The following is a 14,954-nucleotide window of genomic DNA, read 5'->3' as shown; positions in this document are numbered from 1 at the left end:
CTCCCAAGACACAAAAGTCCAGGGCCAAATGGCTTCCCAGGGGAATTCTATCAAACGTTTTAAGAAGAAAGGATACCTATTCTACTAAAGCTGACTTAATCAAGATAAAAAGGTTTTGCACAACAAAGGATATAGTCAACAGAACTAAAAACAACCTACATAATGGGAGAATATTTTGCAAATGACGTATCAGATAAAGGGCTAGTTTCCAAGATCTATAAAGAACTTATTAAACTCAACACCAAAGAAACAAACAATCTAATCATGAAATGGGCAAAAGATATGAACAGAAATCTCACAGCGGAAGACATAGACATGGCCAACATGCACAAGAGAAAATGCTGTACATCACTGGCCTTCTGGGAAATACAAATCAAAACCACAATGAGATATCACCTCATACCAGTGAGAATGGGGGAAAATTAACAAGGCAGGAAACCACAAATGTTGAAAAGGATGCAGAGTAAAGGGGACACTCTTGCAAAGGATGCAGAGAAAAGGGAACACTCTTGCACTGTTAGTGGGAATGTGAAATGGTGCAGCCACTCTGGAAATCTGTGTGGAGGTTCCTGAAAGAGTTAAAAATAGATCTGCCCTATGACCCAGCAATTGCACTGTTGGGGATTTACCCCAAAGATACAGATGCATTGAAATGCTGGGACACCTGCACCCCAATATTTCTAGCAGCAATGTCCACAATAGCCAAACTGTGGAAGGAGCCTCAGTGTCCATCGAAAGATGAATGGATAAAGAAAATGTGGTTTATGTATACAATGGAATATTACTCAGCCGTTAGAAATGACAAATACCCACCATTTGCTTCGACATGGATGGAACTGGAGGGTATTATGCTGAGTGAAATAAGTCAATCGGAGAAGGAGAAACATTGTATGGTCTCATTCATTTGGGCAATATAAATAATATTGAAAGGGAATAAAGGGGAATGGAGGAAAAATAAGTCTAAATATCAGAAAGGGAGATAGAAACGAACTAGGGGTGGTGGAAGGGGAGGTGGGCGGGGGGTGGGGGTGACTGGGTGGTGGGCACTGAGGTGGGCCCTTGACGGGATGAGCACTGGGTGTTTTTCTGTATGTTGGTAAATTGAACACCAATAAAAATTAATTAAAAAAAAAAGATATCAGAGTTATAAAATCAGGAACAACTCTGCTAGCACCAAAATTAGTTAATTTTTATCATTATCAGACCAAAAACACCTGAGGTTCATAAGAGAGTATTTTCCATTGCTGATTCTGTTGGAAGCTAATTCATGCTCAGTTACTGACTGGAATTAAAATAATCTAATATGTTTAAATATAAATAATCTACTAATTGTATTGAACAGTCAGTTCTCAACTTCAGATGTATTCATTTAGAGAGAAATTAACAGGCATTCCTGCCTACTGAAAATAAACTGAGTCTCTTTTTCTTCTCTTTTCAGCTAATTAATCTGTTCCAAATCTCTTACTCCTCAAGTATTTGCATATACCTCCCAATCACGAAAGTGTCACTAGATATAAAAACAAGAAGCTCTCTGAATACAAGAAATTGCTCTAATTTAAAAAGTAATAATAAAACTTCATCAACAATAAAAATGTACTAAGTTTCAACTATATGCAAGGAAATTAGTTGGTTCCAGGGGTCAGAAGTCATATAAGGAATAAGATGACCTGGTCCTATAAATGCTTCCAAGCTAATTGTAGAGATAAGGCATATAGATAAAAAGATAATAACAATTTATATAGTAACCAAAGTTGTTTACCACAGTGATTACTATAGTGGTTGTACCACTCGAATTATTTGACACCAAATTTCTAAATGGCACCTTTTAAGAAGTTGATAGGCTCCTAGCAAATATTAAAAAACATGAGGTATTAGAACATTTATACACTCATGCACCTGGCATGGCCCCTCTTTGCATAATATGGCATTTTTATTTTATTTTAATTTTTTTAAGATTTTATTCACAAGAAGCAAAGAGAGAGAGGGGACACAGGCAGAGGGAGAAGCAGGCTTCCCAAGGGAAGCCAGATGCAGAACTCTATCCCAGGATCCCAGGATCACAACCTGAGTGGAAGGCAGATGCTCAACTGCTGAGCCTCTCAGGCATCCCAACATGACACTTTTAATTAAAGCTTTACCTTAACTGAACTGTATCCTATCCTAGTAACCTTTCTGAAAATACACATAGAAATCTAGGTTGAGCTTGAAATTCCTTGGTTAAGCATGACTTTAAAAGTATCCAAAAGTATTGGTACCAAGGATGAATATGAAAATTAGTAAGAAAAAAATTAGGGAAAGGCTAATAAGAAAGGAGAAAGGAACACTAACAAAGAAACACTACTAGTGTAAATAAAAAGAATATAAAAGAATAATATAATAGAAAATATGTTTATCAAATATATGTAAATAATCTTTCTTTCCCTCCTTCTATCCAAAGTTGAATAACTGTTTAAAACCGTATTTTATTAAAACTATACTTTATTAATGTAATTGACAAAGGGAATTTTCAAGATGAGCCTTTATACCCTGTTCATAAATATATCTTTAAATGATGAGTTATCTGTAGGGTGAAATAAAAAATGAAAGGCTTAATTCACACTCACTTGATGTATGGTCTTTAGCAAGTTCCAATACCTGTCTTTTTTCCTCCAATTCATATATTTGTGCCTTTCTAAACTTTGTATCTTACCTCCAGTTAGGGAAACTTCACTTAGATAGACGTGGAATGTTGGATGATTTCTTTTTACAAAGAATTAAATCTTAAAAAAATAGAAATAATCATTAAATTTTATGTAGTCTGGATCACTGCCTAGGTCTCATTAAGCTTCAGTTAGGACCTGACTTAGAAAGAGGTCAACTGAATTTAGTTACCATATAAATTCACTGTTTTGATTTCAGAAAACTGAGTTACATATGGTCTGGAATAATTTGTAAAATGAGATGTTAAGCCTTTTTTTGGCCAAGTATGGAATTTGAGACTTGTTGTGGTGAAAGTGATAATCTCAATGAAAAGTTCTATGAAAAATCTAATAAATACCATTTGAATTAGCTCCTCTCAAGAATTTCCATAGGACTAACATCTCATTGTTCTACATTTTTTCATTAAATCTTATTTTTTTACATTCTTATCAGAATTTGCCTTTTAATTGACTGTCTCTTTTATTCTAGTTTTATGATAGATCAAGTGATTAAATATATCTCCCCTCTATATCTTCACATGCCTTACTCAATACACATTTTAGGAAAGCATAATATATAAGGATATGTTAACTTTAAGTATACTTCAGCAACAACTGATCGACAATGGCCTTTAAAATTGTGAGGTTCAGAGAGGAGGAAAGCATATGACAAACCTTCTAGACCAGGGTTATGCAAATCAAACAGGCAATGAACCTGATATACTAACACTTGGTATACTTTTGCCTGGTACATTGATCTTGTCCTGTAGATAGTCTTTCCTTTTGACTGAATTAAGAGCATAATGAAAGCTATTCTGGATTCATCCATCCAGCTCAGTATCCTGTTTCTGATGATATCACTTGTGCAGTTCTGAGCATACAGTAGGCAATCAATATTTCATTGAACTTTTCTTGAAATAAGTAGGCATATCTGACTTCTAAACTATCCTAAATAAAAGCCATAAATTCCTCCATTAAATGCATATAAATTTAACTCCTTTTTGAATCTTCATTTTCAGTATATAAAACCTTTTTAACATATAAAATGGTACTTTTTCATTTATCTTAATAAAAGCTATTTCTACCCTATGTCCCAGTAATTCTACTTCCAATATATACCTTAGAGAACTCTTGCAAATGTGTAGAGTGTTATACATTTAGTACTGCAGCATTTCTTTAATTGGAAAAGAAAATAAAAGCCACCTATAAATGGCCATGAAGAGGGGATGGATAAATGAGCCATATTTATATGATAAATTATTATATATACAAATGTAGAAACAACATGGGTAGATCTAAAAAGTAATACTGAGTAAAAGCTATGGAACCTGGATATATATTAAGTGTAATATTGATATAAATTTAAAAACATGTATAAAATATTGTATATTTTCCATGAATGCATATTTCTTCATGGAAAAGGATATACATAAGTAGCTGTTTCCAGCAGGGAGAACAGAATAAGACTAGTGAGTGTAGTCAAAGGAGACTTCAACTTCACTATATTGTTTTATTTATTTAATTTTAAAAAGAACTGGAAACAGGTGTGACACAATGTTGACTGTTGTCGGGGTACCAGGGTGGTATAATATATTAAGTATTCAACTCTTGGCTTTGGCTCAGGTCCTGATATCAGGGTCCTAAGATCTGTTAGGCTCCATGCTCAGTGAGGAGTCTGTCTTCCTCCCTTTGCTCCTCCTCCCCGTCTCTCAAAAATAAATAAATCTTTAAAAAATTTTCACTGCTGTCAATTCTTGGAGGAGGTAGAAACATGGATGTTTAATATATTATTTTTATATCTTCTATATTTTAAAGTTTCTCATAAAAATAAATTTTCTTAGAAAGCTACAAAGTGACTCATTTAATATTGAGAGCATATACTACAAGCTTATTAAAAACAAGCAAACAAAAGAATCATTGAGTAGGCTGAGTTGTGGGAAGGTTACCTTCTCTTAGTTGCTCGAGACCTCAGGAACAGGGGTGCCTGGGTGGCTCAGCCAGTTAAGCATCTGCCTTTGGCTTGGGTCATGATCTCAGAGTCCTGGGATCGAGCCCTACATCGGGCTCCCTGCTCATTGTGGAGCCTGCCCTTTCCTCTCCCTCTGCTGCTCCCCCTGCTTGTGCTCTCTCTCTCTGACAAATAAATAAACAAAATCTTTTAAAAAATCCTAGAAACAAAATCATATTTACTCTACTTATACACTCCACGATTTTATGCAGATTCAATCAACCCATTCTTTCTATACAGAAGAATATTAAATATTCTAATAGTATTAAATAGTCTAGTCTGCTCAAAGCCCTTCTGGCACTTTTTGAAACTTCTTCTCTGGCCCCTGTCTTGACATTAATTATTTCTCAAGAAGTGGTGAGCAGAAATGCCACAATTTTTCAAGCACCAAAGTACCATGGTTTTATATCAGTATGATTTTCTCTTTTGTTTCAAATACCTTTCTTGATGTTTACATATTTGTTAAGGGTTTTTTGGCTGTAGAATACATTACTAAGCTATCATTTCTGAGAGCCTCTAAGTATTCTAACATTCAGGATAATCTCATTTAATCCTTATCATAAACCTAAGAAATAGATATTATTACCCCTGTTTTTGTGAGTGAGGAAATTGAAATACAAAGATATTACGTAAACTTGCCCTTGATAATCACATATTAAATATAGGAACCAGAAATTCAAACCTAGCTCTGTATGACTCTAAATGTCTTGTTCTTTCCAATGGCCTGAAGCAAAAAAAAATTTATAATGACTTCAAGATACCTTTCCTGGATTCAATTTTACCAATTTCAGTATACCAGTTGAAAACCTAGACATGCTATCATTGCACTGCATTTGCTATGGCTATTCCTAAAAAAGAATAAGCTGAAAGATGTTTTGTTGTACATCTGTCAATTTAATATAAAGGCAACACTAGATGATTCTAGACATAGAGTAGTGGTTCGTAAATGGAAGTGATTTTATCCTTCAGAGAATATTTGACAATCTCCGGAGATATTTTTGGTTGTTAAAACTTTGGAGGTGGTAGAAAGCTATTGTATATATATAGGTGTATATAGAGGGCAGGGATATTGCTAAATGTCCTACAATGTACAGGACAATCCTCCAAAACAAATAAATGACCAGCCCAAAATGTCTATAGTATTGGTTGAAAAACCCTGACACAGAGGGAATAATTGTGGACCACATTATAGCTAATTTTAGGGAAAAATAATATTTGAAAATAACAAAATATATGTTAATTGTACTGGAATTAAAATAAGAACCTTAATAGAATGTGCGTACTAAAATATAGAGAATTCAAATATTTACAAAGCTTGCTAACTCTGTTCGAACCAGTTACCAGATAAATTTCTAAAATCATGAAAATGACAGAATTTTGACTTGAGATTCCACAATCAGTCTGTGATGAGAAAGTAATAGTAAATAAAAGCAGTATCTAGAACTAAGTGTGTAGGTGCTGTAGCCATGAAAATGGGATACAGCAGTACAGAGTAAGTAGTACACTTTTAAAAGAGCAAGTGTTTTGTTTGTTTTTTACCTTGTCTTCACCTGTCCTTCTGATAAAAGTCTCTTATCTTTGTTCTTTCTTCTCTTAAAGACTTTTCTTCAAATAGCTCCTAGATGGTAAAATAATAGATATAAGGAAACGTTTTATTAAAAATGAGTTTCTCTATGAGCACCTACACCTATATTAAAGAATTTCTGAATCATACAACTCTCAAAACTAATTTGGAATCATCCCAAAGTGGGAAAGTATCTCTAATAATAGCAAATGCTTTATTCTTTCTCACCATCTCACCTTATAAGAATCAATCAACTCATTTAATAACAAGATATAGTTGCATTGATTATTCAAGTTTTACAAAGGTTTTCTGACAAAGGCAAATTTTAAAGCCTTGAGTGCTCTGTTAAAAATCAACGTAGTCTAGAGAAATTCTCTTTCTGATAATTATGTATTACAATCACTAAATATCACCATTTATTATTAAAATAACAATGAAATCCTAAGAATGGTCACTTATAAAAATGATAAATATGCAGATGTATTTTTCCTAAGACTTTTTTTCTATTCAGTTGAATCTTATATTCAACTTATCTTGTCTCCTTGTGCTCCTCCCCCACTTGCTAATTATAAACTGGATATTTTTCACATCATCTACTGCAGCTACTCAAACCCATTCTTCTTGTCTTTAAACTTCTATTCCTGCCTCATCTTCTATTTGCCTTAGCTAATGGAGTTTTACCTCTTTTATAGCTCTCATCTTTGTCCTGTCACTTGAACAGTTCTAGGCTAGGAAATTCGCAAATTAAAACCACAGAAAAATGAAACCAGCTAGGTGTTTGTTGCCTGCTAGGGAAAAACTTTTCCCATTATAAGCAAGAAAGACCCTACAAAGAAACAAAACAGAGGATAATAGGGAAAGGAAGGGAAAAATAAAACAAGATGAAATCAGAGAGGAAGACAAATACTGAGAGACTCTTAACTGTAGAAAACAGAGTGAAGGTTGCTGGAGGGGAAGTGGAGGGGGGATGGTGTAACTGGATGATGGGCATTAAGGAGAGTAAGTGATGTAATGAGCACTGGGTCTTATATGCAATGGATGAATAACTGAAATCTACATTTGAAATTAATGACTATGTTAAATAATTTAATTTAAATAAGTTTAAAAAAGATCCTATGATATGGATGGAGCTAGAGAGTATTACGATAAGCAAACTAAGTCAGTCAATCAGAGAAAGACAAATAACATATGATTTCACTCATAGGTAGAATTTAAAAAACAAAACAAATGATCATGGGATGAAAAAAGAGAAAGGCAAACCAAGAAATAGACCCTTAATATAGAGAAAAAAAAAACTGATGGTTACCAGAGGCTACCAGAGGCTACCTGATGGCTACCTCAGATTAGAAGCATTTTGTAAACTATGAAGGGTGTGTGGGGAGATGGGTTAAATAAGTGATGGGGATTAGAGAGTGCACTTGTGATGAGCACCAGGTGTTGTATGTTAAGTGTTGAACCACTAAATTGTCCACTCAAAACTGATATTACATTGTATGTTAACTGCAATTTAAATAAAAACTTAAAAAGTAAGAAAGACCCTTAGTTTCTACCTCTCTAGGGATTCTAGAAAACTGAATCTTCTGGGATCCCTGGGTGGCGCAGCGGTTTGGCACCTGCCTTTGGCCCAGGGCGCGATCCTGGAGACCGGGATCAAATCCCACGTTGGGCTCCCGGTGCATGGAGCCTGCTTCTCCCTCTGCCTGTCTGTCTCTCTCTCTCTCTCTCTCTCTCTCTCTCTCCTCTCTCTCTCTGTGACTATCATAAATAAATAAAAATTAAAAAAAAAGAAAACTGAATCTTCTTAAACTATAGAAAGAAGGAAGCAGAAATAGTCTAATGAGTCCTCCTTGTCAATCTACTATAAGCATTCAAAAGTATTGGATTACAAGTCAATGAGTCCTGAATTGAATACTGACTCCATTTACTCAGACTTTGCTTGGGCAGGGACACATGGCTGGCTCAATTAGTTCAGCATTTGACTTTTAATCTTGGGGCTGTGAGTTCAACCCCCATTTGGGTACAGAGCTTACTTAAAACTTGCTTGGGCAAATTATATGATCTCTCTGAGTCTTTTTTTAATTAGTAAAAAGAGGATGATAATGCCTTTTCAGGTTGCCTCAGATTAGAAGCATTTTGTAAACTATGAAGTTCCATCCAAATTGAGCTACTAGACAATATAGTATATTAACCTATATTAAATTATTCATTTCAATTACACAAACAGAGACAAAATATAGACTTCTGGGACCAATTCCAAGTTTATTCTATCAGAATTTATAGAGGTGAGTCCCAATCATCTGTATTTTTAACAAGAACACCAAAGTTTGATTAAGACTACACATACTATGCCATTCTAATTTCTGGTGTCCTTTCTCTTACTTCAATGAAAGTTTAATTATATGTACCATTTAATTTTCTGATCATCTTGAAATCATTTGGTAAAATGTAAGAAAAATGCCATGTTGTCAAAAAACAACTGAAATCAAATCTTAAAAATTATATAATTTAGACTTTAACAGATATTTTAAAATAAATATTTTAAAATGTAAAATGCAAAGCTTGTTTTTTATAACACAGTAGATTGTAAAATATTTACAGAACTAAGAATGATTAAACATGAAAATAATTCAATTTACTGAAGGAATTATTATGATTTACCACATTAGCTTTATTTGAGTAATGTCAAATTTTAATACATTCAATAATGCTGAGTTAACTTAAGATACTGTATTGGTTCTTCACATCTACATTATCTTAGTGAAAATTCTCAGATATTTTAAAACACATCTTTCTAAGTATCTATAATTGAAATTTTCCACATCTGGGTTTATCAACTGATAAACTGATGCTACTTCTGTTAAATCTTCATATTTAGAGTTAACTAAGTTCCAAAAGAACAATTTGGGATGTCCTATACATGTTATTTTTATCATTATAGCCCTTTTCAAAGGCTGAAAGGAGAAAAAGGTAGCTGCCTATTTAAGTGAGACAGGGTTAGAGGTATTACTAAATCTGGAAGAGTGGAAGAAACAAAGCCATGATCTAAGATAACCCAAAACAATAAGAAATATAAATACAATAAACAATAAATGAATAATAGTCCCTTGGGGGAGAGAGTAAAATGATATTGTTAAAGATTAAATCTAGCTTTAAAATGCTTAACATTAACTATAACTATAATACAGTAACTATAATAGAATAAACATTTCCAGAATTCATCATAATGTTTAAGAGACTTAAGTTATTGATTTTAATTAAGTGTTTAGAATATGTGTTAATATAACACTGGTATATTCTTACAGGCTATATTAACCTGGAAACAACACAAATATTCATCATTAGGACAATGAAAATTAACAAAATGTTCATACAGTGGAATACAGCAGTGAAAAAGAATGAACTACAGTTATAAGCAATAATGCAGGCAGACAAGGAACATTATGAGCTACAAAAGCATGTCAAAGAAGAAAAAACACTGATTTATGCAGAGTTTAGAAATATACAACAGTAAATAATACTGTTTAGGAATTCAAATACTATGATAAAACTGTAAATTAAATCAGGGAAATTATATATAAATTTGAGACAGCAGATGCCTCTAAGGAGGGAAGGAAAGAAATGTGATTAGGGAAAGGGAATTTAAAAGGAATGGTACTTTTCTTAAATTAGGTCATATGTGTTTCCTGTATTGCTTTTTATTCTGTACTCCTGTTTTACAAGTATTTTATAGGTATTCAATTATTAATAAAAACAATTAAAAGTTGATGACTTTCCTTTGAGTACTTTTTTATAATAAAAGAAGCTTATGATTTTAATATCTTTTAATTCCTTGTTTCAACAGCAGCAATAATAATATACATATACTTCAAATATTTCTATTACTGTGCCTAAGATTAAAAAACAAATTCTAAATCTAACTTTAAAAGATAAGATGCCCAAGATAAAAACATGAGAGCAATTTTTGGAGTCAATATTAGTTCACAACTCATATAAATAACATTTTCTGAATCTTCTAAGTAGTTTGTCAATCAAAGATATAGGTTATGCATTTTATTTCCTAGCATGGACAATAACAAACTTCCTAACTAAACAAATATTTTTAGATCTTAATTCTACTAAAAACCCTGTTCTACCCTAAAGATCCCTCTCTTAAGAAGTTCAACAATATGCAAAACATTTTAAAAAACAGTTCAAAAAAGGCTTAATTTATAGGTTACCGATATATAACTAGAAATAATATAAGACATGGAAATTCTTAAGTTTTAGCGGATTGTTCTAGTCTATATGTGGATTTATTGAAGGCACTTTGTTAATACATATTAAACATCTAAGGAAGAACTTCTAAAAATATTTTTCACTTTCACACCAAAAAAAAAAAAAGTTCTCAGTGAAATACAATTATCTATTGTGGAAAGTGATGAAACAATCATTACATGTGCCAAGTTTTTTCTGTCTCTATAAAGGTAAATCTTGCATCTGAAACATATATAGCAAGATCAAAAAAATAAATATAATCTTTATACAGTTCCGTTTATGTAAAGTCTTTTCTATTGTACTCTCCCTGAGCTTTTAGGGGAAAAATAAAAGGTTTTCCAGGATCAAGGGCTCATAATTAGTTAACAGTCTGAAGCCTACCAAACATCATTAACACAAAAGTCTAAAACAGTACCTTTTTTTAGAACCATTTTGGTGCAACAGGAAACAATCCTGAAGATAAAAAGGCCATTATATATTATTTCCCCCACATATTGAAATTTTAAAGATGAGAAAAAATTTAAAGCCAAATATAAAATTCCTCAGCAAGAGCATAATTACTCTATTTTTTTTCCAAAGCATTTCTTGGAATTTCCAAGTGTTGAATTAAATGCAGTGATATCATCAAAGATCCCCTTTCTTCCCACAAATCTAGAGATGGTGTCTAATAAATTACCTTGGATATCTTGGTGTTACATAAAAGGCGCCAAGTGTTTCAATTAACCCTCCCGTCAATTATAATGTGGAGAGATTTTATGGTAATTTTCGTATTTTACCCATCCACTCCGAAAAATAATAATTTATTACAACTTTGTATTTCACAACAACTTCGCCTCTTAAACCTGGGCTTACTCTTTTGTCTTCCCCTTCTAACTTAAAACTTTAAAGATCATGACCTTTTTAAAAACTTAAACTGAACCTCGCAACTGAAAATTCCCATCCCCGCTAACCCCGAAGGTTCTCATTTCATAGGGTTATATATATGTTTAAAGTACTGTAGAAACCCTATACCTTTTCCTTCATCCGTAAGACAAACTCAGAACAGAAGTGAGAGGCCAAGGATAGTGTGAAATCTGAGGAAAGAGTTTGGGGCGGAAGCTTAAGAAGAGCTCAGAGTACGACCAAAGAACTAGGCGGTTAGCAGAGTGACGAAAACCGTTAGGCGCTGGCTTAAAGACACGAGGGGGAGGGGCATAACCCCTAGAGCCCGCCAACGCCCCCAAGCGACTACTGCCCACCCTAACAGCTACTCCGAGCAGCAGCCATTTTGGCGTTACACCAGCCCCGCCCCTCGGTCGTAGGCGGCTCCACCCCGGGCCAACTGTGAGCGGAAACAGGAAGTGGGATTGTAAACCTATAGAAGCGAGGCGGGCAGCTAGTCAGAAATAGGGCGGTACTCTGAGTACCCTATCAAGTTCGTGCTATTGCTCTGGGCTGTCGCCTCACCAAAAAAGTTGTGGGACCACGTTGAATATGGAGAGTATGCTTTCCCGTCTGAAAAGCTGCTGCTGGAGTTTAGGAAAGAGAAGGGCAAAGGCTGGGGCCCCGTGAGGCGCATGTAGGTGACCTTTTAGGTCTAATTATGGGAAGATGAGGGCACTGATGCTGATTGGTAGGTGTCTGTAACTCTGTTGTGGTTTCCTGTCTGGGAAGTGGGACTGCTTTGGCGAGTGTGGGAGGAGTTGGGGGACTGAGATGATTTTTGAGTGTGAACCCTTGTTCAGGGCTCCTGTCACGTGTCCTTTCAGTTATTTTATCCACTTCTTAGAAATTGAGGAGGCGGGGTTGTATGGTTAAAAGCAGCGGGAGTTTGCCAGAGGTTTGGAGCAGAGGTATAGGTTTTGAATACAGAACAAGGCCAGATGGCTTGTTTGTTTTTGTTTTTCCAGATGGTTTTTGTAGAACTTCATTTTTCTGGATGTAGGTGACTGGTAATGAGGTGAAGTCCTTAATACCACCCTTGCAAACTAAATTGAGAGCTTGCTTGATAATCTGATTTAGCATATAAGGAAACTCATAGTTTCCTAAAGCTGTAAAAATCCATCATTTGCACCTGTTTTTCTACTTGAGCACTAAGGTCAAGGTTAGGAAACAAGCTGTGTGACTCCCTGAATTGGGGGATGAAATAATTTTTTCACTACTGAAATACCTTAACAAAATTTCCATTTTTTTGTAATTCGTCTTTCTTACAGGAGTTGGCATTATAGAAAATAGAGTAGCTTGGTATTTTGCTACTGAATAAAATTTGGCAAAATACCAATATGAGGGTAACAGTTATTGTTTGATAGTTCATTTTATAGCTGTTTTGTCTTCATTAGTTTGTAAATCTGAAAAATAGGATTTCTTGTGGGAGGATAAGATTATATAAACCATACTGAGAATATTGATCCAGAATCATTTCCTATCCTGTGCTGAACTGACCAAGATAAACCAAGAATAAAATGAACCTTTGAAGAGGCATGAAATATGTCATTTCATGAACAGAGTAGATGACTAAAAAGTCCAATTATTGCAGCAGTTTAAAGGATATAATTTACGGAAATGTAGTTGTGTTAGATGATTTTTTAAAAGCAATTAGACTATGAATCAGATGATTCTTTTTTTTATTTTTTTTTTTTTATGACAGTCGCAGAGAGAGAGAGAGAGTCAGAGACACAGGCAGAGGGAGAAGCAGGCTCCATGCACCGGGAGCCTGATGTGGGATTCGATCCCGGGTCTCCAGGATCGCGCCCTGGGCCAAAGGCAGGCGCCAAACCGCTGCACCACCCAGGGATCCCTGAATCAGATGATTCTAATCCCAGTTCTGCCTCTTAAGAAATGAGTTAGGGAAAGTCATATAGTCTCTGTCAGGCAACTTTTATTCATTTGTAAACATACTAACTGACCTGCCAACCTTATACAGCTTTTGATAAAGATAAAATAAAATGGAAGAGCTTACTAAATTATAAAGTTTTGAACATATTGTTAAGCATTACCAAATAGAATACAAATTGCTATCTCTTTCCCAAGAACTTTTGGAAGGATTTGAGGTAACAGCTCTAAAATTGCTTTTGTTTCCTACTCTAATAATGCAAGTTATTTTTGCTATACCTAAGCATACCATTTGTGATTTACAATAACATGATAGTTACTAATTTTATTTACTTAAAAGCATGTATGCCTAATTATAATTAAAATTAATAGTACTGTTATCAATAGTTTCATACTTAAAATGAAGTATTACCCTTCATTCTATCAAAAGAAGTGTAAAATCCAGATTTTTCCCTTGGAATATAGAGGAAGAAAATGGCATGGACTCAGACCTGCCTTCCATAAATAAATAACATCACTTGAAACTTGAGTAACACTTATTTGTCACCTATATAAAATGCAAAAAAAAAAAAAAATAGGCATGCCTGGGTGGCTCAGTGGTTGAGCATCTGCCTTCGGCTCAGGGCGTGATCCTGGGGTTCTGGGATCGAGTCCTGCATTGGGTTCCCCACAGGGAGCCTGCTTCTCCCTCTGCCTATGTCTCTCCCTCTTTCTCTGTGTCTCTCATAAATAAATAAATAAAATCTTTTATTAAATGCAAAAAAATATCATTGTTACAGTATGTAAGACCTAAGTGTGCTAATAGTTAGAATTGTAATTGTGACTTCTGTCTTCTATTAAACATAATCAATTTATCGTGGTGGATTAGGATAAATTTCACTTTATTTTTTTAAGATTTTATTTATTTATTCATGAGAGATACACAAAAAATTGAGAGGCAGAGGGAGAAGCAGGCTCCATGCAGGGAGCCTGGTACAGGACTCGATCCCAGGACTCCAGGATCACGCCGTGGGCCCAAGGCAGGCGCTTAACCACTGAGCCACCCAGGGATACCTAAATTTCACTTTCAAGAGCTTGATTGGATGGCCAACTTTATTTGTTGTAGTGTGTTTTACAAGTGCAGAACTAAGAGCAATATGTGTGCAATATTAATACAGTGTATTTCAGTAATGTTTGATTAACTTGCAGGAATGAAACAATAGAAGAGGTATTATTAAGAGATACTTCCCTACTCCACAGGTCTTTTTCTTTGTCCTTCATTTTCCATGTTTCTACTCCTCTTCTGGTATTTTGTTTTTTTGTTGGACTTGGCTCAAGCATGCTTCATATCCAGGAAGCTTTTCATGTCATTTTAATCTCCTAATCCACCATCTCCAACAAACCTAGAAATCTGAGAGCACCAGCTCCTACTCTGTGCTTATTTCCCCACCTGTTTTCCCCTCCAGTTTAGACTTTTTTCCTAATACTGTAATTATATGTTTACTTGTCTCCCTCATACATTAGGTTGTGAGTTCCTTGAGGATAATATCCTTATCTTTCATCTTTGAATCTTCATTTCCTTGCACAGAATTTGCCCCATAATAGATACAAAATGGGTAAATGACCTTCTGTTAAAAATTATTAACATATATTGAGTCTC

Source organism: Vulpes vulpes, chromosome X, assembly GCF_048418805.1.
Source record: "Vulpes vulpes isolate BD-2025 chromosome X, VulVul3, whole genome shotgun sequence".
Taxonomy (NCBI): Eukaryota; Metazoa; Chordata; class Mammalia; order Carnivora; family Canidae; genus Vulpes; species Vulpes vulpes.
The sequence above is the reverse complement of the archived record's forward strand: the minus strand, read 5'-3'. Positions refer to the sequence as shown.